Source organism: Tursiops truncatus, chromosome 13 (genome assembly GCF_011762595.2).
Source record: "Tursiops truncatus isolate mTurTru1 chromosome 13, mTurTru1.mat.Y, whole genome shotgun sequence".
NCBI lineage: Eukaryota > Metazoa > Chordata > Mammalia > Artiodactyla > Delphinidae > Tursiops > Tursiops truncatus.
Genome location: NC_047046.1, coordinates 8,753,613 through 8,761,127, shown reverse-complemented (window position 1 = coordinate 8,761,127; position 7,515 = coordinate 8,753,613).

The following is a 7,515-nucleotide window of genomic DNA, read 5'->3' as shown; positions in this document are numbered from 1 at the left end:
ATATGCGTTAATATACGATATTTGTTCTTCTCTTTCTGACTTACTTCACTCTGTATGACAGTCTCTAGATCCATCCACATCTCTACAAATGACCCAATTTTGTTCCTTTTTATGGCTGAGTAATATTCCATTGTATATATGTACCACATTTTCTTTATCCATTTGTCTGTTGATGGGCATTTAGGTTGCTTCCATGACCTGGCTATTGTAAATAGTGCTGCAGGGAACATTGGTGTGCATGTGTCCTTTTGAATTACGGTTTTCTCTGGGTATAGGCCCAGTAGTGGGATTGCTGGGTCATATAGTAATTCTATTTTTAAAATATCTTTCTTACAGAGCACTGTGGCCCCCCAAAAGTTTAAAAAACACTGTCCTAATATATAACATATTTTGTCATTTTAACTTTTATGTAAATAGTATGGTACAGTCCTAATCCTTCCCCAGCTGGCTTTTGTTCACTTGACATTAGCTTCCAGATGTATCCATATTGAGACATGTAGCTTGGTTTCATTCATTCCCATCACTGCATAAACATGCCACAAGTTATTTTTCCATCCTCCCATTATAGGATTTTTTTCTTTTGCCAAGTGGAACATTTCAAAAAATAGCTGTCACTATCACCACCATTTCACTTTAGGAAGGACATTTTAATATAAATAAAATTGGAAAGCCCTACTCTCAGAGTCAAAGATGGTCTTTTTATTGGAATAAATCTGGCTTTATAAAAATGCATTTGAGGGACTTCCCTGGGGGTCCAGTGGTTAGGATATGGTGCTTTCACTGCTGAGGACCTGCAAGCTATGCTGCACAGCCAAAAAGAAGAGCATTCCATTTACCCCCCCGGGGGGTAAGGTTGTTGTTAGTTCCTTGTTGATTGTTAGTTTGTTCAGTATACTGGTAAGAACACAATCACCTACACAACATCTCAGGCAAGGTCCGCTGGGGAGGGGGGAGGAAGCGAGTAGAAGGGAGAAGGGGTTCAAAGGGAGTCTCAACTATAATGCTTTATTTCTTTTGTTACCTAAAAAAAGTCCAAGTCAAATATGGCCAAATGTTAGCATTTGTTAACTCTGGATTGTGAACAGGGTAATCCAAGCTTTGCTCTAAGCTTTCAGTAGTTCATTTGAAATGTTTTCATCATCAACCAGTGTTAGGAAATTTCCAGTATAGATAAGACAGGTAAAAGACAGTTCGGTCTTCATAGTTTAAAATCCAGAGCCAGCAGCTTGTCAATTCCTCTGTGATGTTGGTGAGGTCATTTAACTTTGCTGGGTCTTGTGTCCCTCATCTGAAAAAAGGGCTGGGCCAACCCAAATGTCCATCAACGAATAAATGGATAAACAAAATGTGGTCACTCCATACAATGGAATATGATTCAGCCATAAAAGGGAAGTACTGACACAGGCTACAATGTCAATGAACATCAAAAACATGATGCTAAGTAAAAGAAGCCAGGCAGGGCTTCCCTGGTGGCGCAGTGGTTAAGAATCCACCTGCCAATGTAGGGGACACGGGTTCAAGCCCTGGTCCGGGAAGATCCTACATGCTATGGAGCAAGTGCGCCACAACTACAGAGCCTGTGCTCTACAGCCCGCGAGCCACAACTACTGAGCCCACGTGCCACAACTACTGAAGCCCCCGCGCCTAGAGTTCGTGCTCCACAACAAGAGAAGCCACCACAATGAGAAGCCTGCGCACCGCAACCAAGAGTAGCCCCTGCTTGTCGCAACTGGAGAAAGCCCGCGTGCAGAAACGAAGACCGAAAGTAGCCATAAATAAATAAATAAATTTATTGGGGGAAAAAAAAAAAAAGAAGCCAGGCACAGAAGGTCGTGTATTGTATGATTCTGATTATATGAAATATCCAGGATAGGCAAAGACAGAGTTAGGAAGCAGGTGGGTGGTGCCAGGAACTGGGAGGAAGGAGGAATGGGGAGTGGCTGCTAATAGGTACAAGGTTTCTTTTTGTGGTGATGAAAATGTTTCAGACCTAGATAGAGATGGTGTTTGCACAACATGTGAATGTACTAAACAGCACTGAATTGTACACTGTAAAATGGTCTTATGTTATGTGAATTTCATCTCAATTCAAAAAGGGGGTGGAGGGAGGGCTTGTGCCTCCTAGAATTATTGTGGATGAAATTTAAAAGAACACATATGCAAAGATCCCAGCACTGTGTGCCATCTTGCTCATAGTGGGAGAAGGCGGGGCTGGGCTTATTAAGCTTGTTTCACCTAGTAAGTCAAGTAAGTGGCTTGCTCAAGGCCACACAATGAGTCATGTGTGAACTCTGCACTAGAACTTGGCTTTTCCAACCTGAGAGTCCAGAACAAGTTCTCTCCATGCTGCTTCTCCTACTTGATACCAGAATGGCACTTTACTGTTTGTAAAATATTTTTCCCCACATGATTTTCTAACACCTCTGGCTCCAGAGGCTCAGAGTAGCAGAGTGGTTAAAGGGCATGGCCCCTGGAGTTGGATAAATCTGGGTTCAAATCCAGGCTCTGTCGCTTCTTAGCTGTGTGTCTTTCGTCAAGTCACCTCTCTGAGCCTTGTTTCTCCATCTATATATGGAGAATAATGACTTATGCATTAAGTGGGAGTAAAGCTGGAAGACAGATAGATAGATAGATAAAGCAAGAGTTGGGTCAATGCCTAGCACATAGTAAATCTGAATAAATGATGGCTATTATATTAGTATTAGTAGTTGAGGAGTTACTCTGGCAAAGCACTTACCACACAGGGTTAAGACTGACAGAAGAACAGAGCAACTTCAAAGCCGCTTTGCCACAGGTCCCAGATGCTGCAAAGTGGTGGTTCTCATCTAGGAGTGGGAGGGTGGTTTTTGGTGGCACCTGGCAACATTTTTGAATGCTTCTGGCATCTGGTGGGTAGAGGTCAGGGATGCTGCTGAACATCCTAAATGCCCAGGACAGCCCCACAGCAGAGAATGATCTGCCCCCAAAGGTCAGCTGTGCCCAGGTTGAGAGGCCCTGCACCAAAATGAGCTTCCCTTTGCCAGACTTAGTTCCAAACAACAGTGTCATCCACCCTCTAGATATCGGGACGACTTGCTACTTTCCCAACCTGGAGTGAGTCATTCTGTGAAGCTAAGAAACACTTAGCAAGGCAATAACCATCCTAATTTCTCTGTTAGGTAAGTCCAGATGAAAATATATTTGGGGCCTTCTTAAACAGAGAAACACCCAACATCAACATGTACTCTATGAGGGCCAAGGATGGTTTGAAAGACCCATCTTAATCCCCCTTCTCCAAGGCTTCTGGGAACATCCCAGAGAATCTGCTTTCCTGATTCTGCATGAAGGGCCTGAAGCACAAAAACTGGCACACAGTAAGCACTCAGTAAATGCTAGCTATTACTATTATTATCTTCATCATTATCATCATTGTCCTCATTATTACTTTTATCTCCCCAGGTACAGGGTAAGGTACATTCTCACAACAACCTTCTGAGATGGGAGATATATCATTCCCATTTTGCAGATAAGGAAACTGAGGCTCAGAGCAGTGATGCCACATTTTTCATCAGCCCCCTCCCTGATCTCAGAGCTTCCACTCCTGCCCACCTACAGTCCATTCTCCTCACAGACACCAAAGGAATCTCTTAAAAATGAAGTCAGATCTTATTTAGGAGATGTTCTCTGGGTAATGATGTTATGTGATATTTTATGACCCAACATTTCTTTATGATTTAAATATCTTGAAAAATTAAGAGCAATGCCATGGTTGTGTAAAATGTTAACATTAAGGGGAAACTGAGTGAAAGGTATGTGGAAAATCTTTGTACTATCTTTGCAACTTCGCAGTAAATCTAGAATTATTTTAATATAAAAAACTTATTTAAAAAGTGAATCAGATCATATTACTCCTTGGCCTAAAACTGAGTGATTTCCCATTCGGCTTAGAATAAAATCCGAGTGCCTTCCTGTGACCTATAAGGCCCTGAGCGATCTGGCCTTTGCCCACTTCTTCAGCTTCCTCTCCTAACATTTCTCCCTCTCACTCTGCACTCCAGCTACTCTGGTCTTCTTTCCACTGTTTCAACACTGGAAGACTGTTCGTGCCTCAGGGCCTTTGCACTTGCTGTTCCCTGTGTTGAGAATACTCTTTCCCCTACAGTGTTCTTCCCAAAACTTTCTCCTTCTTATTCTTCAGATTTTGACTCAAACGTCAAATCCTCAGAATCCCTTTTGTGTGGTCACATGATCCTTTCTAATTCTCTCACAAAACTCATGACTCTCTGAAATTATCTTCTTCACTGGGTTCTCTGTTCCTCTCCGTCTCCTCCACTAGACTGGTACTTCCATGAGGACAGAGACTGCTATATCCCCAGCTTCTCACACAGAGTAAGGCCTCAATAAACATTTGCCAAAAACCACCCCCAGAAAAACCCAAAAAACAAAAAACAGTGTCTGCTGGTAATACCACAGGACATTGAAATAAAACGGTGAACTTTGTCAAAGGGCTTTCACCCATATTTTTTCCTGTGGTTCCCTACTCTGTACAAAACCTCCAGAATATCCAGGTAGGTCCAGATCTGCTGGCAAACCTCATCAACAACATTTCGTTTAATCATTTAACAATAATCCCAATGCTTATTAAGTTGGGGGAAGGGAAGGGGAAGAGTTCACCCCCAACCTTCTAGAACAGAATTCCAAATTGTTGGCCTAGGGTCAAATGTAGCCCATGGATGTGCTTTGTCAGCCTTACACATTTTAGAAGAATTTGAGCTCATGACCAAACTTTAAAAACTGGAACATTTCATATCAAACTTCAGATGCCCAAGTTCTCCTGAAAACTCAAGTGGATCTGGCCCCAGTGGGCCCCAGTTTCCCACAGGGTCCCAACGGACTAGAGCTGGGGTGTGTGCTCTTCAGTTTATCAGTCACTATCCACCTGGCTTAATTCTTTCATGTTATCAGCCTGGTCCCTTTAGTCACTAAGATTCCCCCTCAAAGGCTAAAGTATCCTTAGGAATACTACTGGTTTTCAAATATTTTCACTACAGCCCCTCTCTTCAAACCTTACATGGAAGCTCAATGTCTAAAACAGATAATAGTGATAACAGTTCATTTTGATTGAGTGCTTACTGTGTGCCATGGTTCTGCTTTGGTTGACTCAAGGGTTTGGGGATCAGAACCCCATCAGGTCCCCATCATCTTCAGCAGGCCCTTAAGAAAACTCTGTGCATCCAAGGAAGACAGTTCAAAAAGTACATTTTTCTTCCTTTTTTTGGCCACGCCACGCAGCATGCAGGATCTTAGCTCCCTGACCAGGGATCAAACCCGTGCCCGCTGCAGTGGAAGCGGTGAGTCTTAACCACTGGACCACTAGGGAAGTCCCCCCACAGTACATTTTAATCCATTCTCCTCACTATAGGCAAACTAGAGGAGGGAAGAGACACTCCACCTGTTGGAACAGTAGCCTTTCTGGCAAATGTTTGTCTGCTAGTCCTTAGTGTTGATAACAGCAGAGAAAAGTCAATAGGCGATACATTCTTTCCTCCCAGAGCTATTGGCTATTTTCTGGGAGCCCTTCAGGCCTACCCTGTGAGCTCATGCCACTCTCAGGCTCAGAACCAGCTAATTCTCTTAGACATGTTTCAGCAAAACTGGACTCTAGAGGGGAGTTGCCTGGCAGAGAATGGCATGTGGACAGAAGCCCTCGCCGTGTCCCAGTCCAGTCTGAAGTTCTCCTCCAGCCCTGATGATGTCAGCAGAGGTTAACACACATGCTACTTTGAGCATGGAAATTTATGGTACTCTTATTGTCCATAGAGATATGTTTAGACCATTCCCACATTTGTTATGTGCTTAGTGTGTGCCAGAGTTGTGCTAGGTACTGGGGGTTTGCAGTGGGAATTTATTAAATATGAACAAGGGCTTTGGTTTCTGGCTGTCCTGACTTCCAGCTGTGGCTCTGAAACTTACTAGCTGTGTGACCTTCAGCAAACAACCTAGCCTCTGTGTCTCACTTCATCTGTAAAATGGGTGTGCTAGGAATAGTACATAATTCCTAGGATTATCTTGGGGATTCAGTGAGATAATTTTTGACACATACAAAGAAAACAAGTGCAGTGGTTTTTTTTTCTCCACTAGTATTTATCAGAAGCTGCTATTTTTATTTGCGGCTTTTTTTGTCTGTCTGGCTTACTAGATGACTCTCCATGAGAGAAGGGCCTTGTCTTTCTCGCTCACCCCTGCTTCTCCGCCTAGAACAATGCCTGGCACAGAATAGGTGCTCCATAAATATTTGCTGAATGAACCGCTGTCTCTGATATTCCTGCTCTAATTGCCATTACCATAATGCGCTTTGGAGGAGCTTGTGGACTCCGGGGAGAGCCACCCTGACCTTGACAGCCAGCTGTTCACAGCGGCGCTGGGCATCAACTCTGATATCACCAACTGGGCTCTGTGCCCTGGGCTGACAAATGACACTTGTGTGTCTTCTGGTGAACAGAGCTACAGCGCGGGAGAGTGAGCTGGTGACTGGGGAAAGTGGAGTGAGCAGCTGAGCCAAGCAAGGGGAGCTCTGAACCCTAACGCCCTCAAACTGGCAGCAGGGAGGCCATAGGTCCATGTGCAAGGAGCCTGGGCCCCCCCCACCGCTTGGGCCCCCCCGGGGCGGGGGAAACACCGATTTTGAGATTGGATGCAATCACTTCGATGGCATTTCAGGATGGGAATTCGTGCATCCTGCGTGCCTTGAGAAACAAAATTAATTTCTCTAGGAGGAGGGAAAGGGCTTTGCAAACTGTGAAGCGCTGCAGGAAAAAGCAGTTCAATGAAAAAGTCAGGATGCAAGAGAGCAGATGTGTTTGCTGAGCATAAACTGCACTTCAAAACCAAACTAGAAGAGACATATAGTCCCCAAAGGTGGCACATTTTGGAGGGGTCTCCGAGAGAGAGATGCACTTGGGGAGACTGGGAAGCCAAAGGAAATGGGCCAAAGTTTCCCGGGGTGTCTGTAGAACCCGGGACCCGCCCGCAATGCCCGTGGATGCACACTAGTTCTCCTCTTCCGGTCTCGAGCTCCGACGCGCGAAATCTGCAAATTCTCCCTTTATCTGCTGCACACGCTCGCTCATCTTCGTTCTGGCTGGAATCAGGGTAACCGTTCCGATGATTATATAACTTCCCGAGTTCAAGAAAGACAATCCAAAGATAGGGATGATCAAATTTTTTTGAGGGTGGATTAAAAAAAATTTTCCCCAAATGTAAGTTACAGAGAGCACAAAAAACGTACATACAAATACCCATATTTCCACCACTCAGAAAGAATAACTGTTAACATTTTTATTTACCTAGGAGAAGAGTTTCTTTATTAGTCATCAAATAAACCTTTCCCTTTCCTCCAAATCCCAGCAAATCTGAAACCAAATAAAGTCAACCTACCTCTCTTTATTATCCTCCCTGTTCACCTCCACCCCAGATTTAACTTAAGGGGAGATTCCAGGGCTTCCGAATCCCCTCCGTGGGCTTTTCACATGGCCA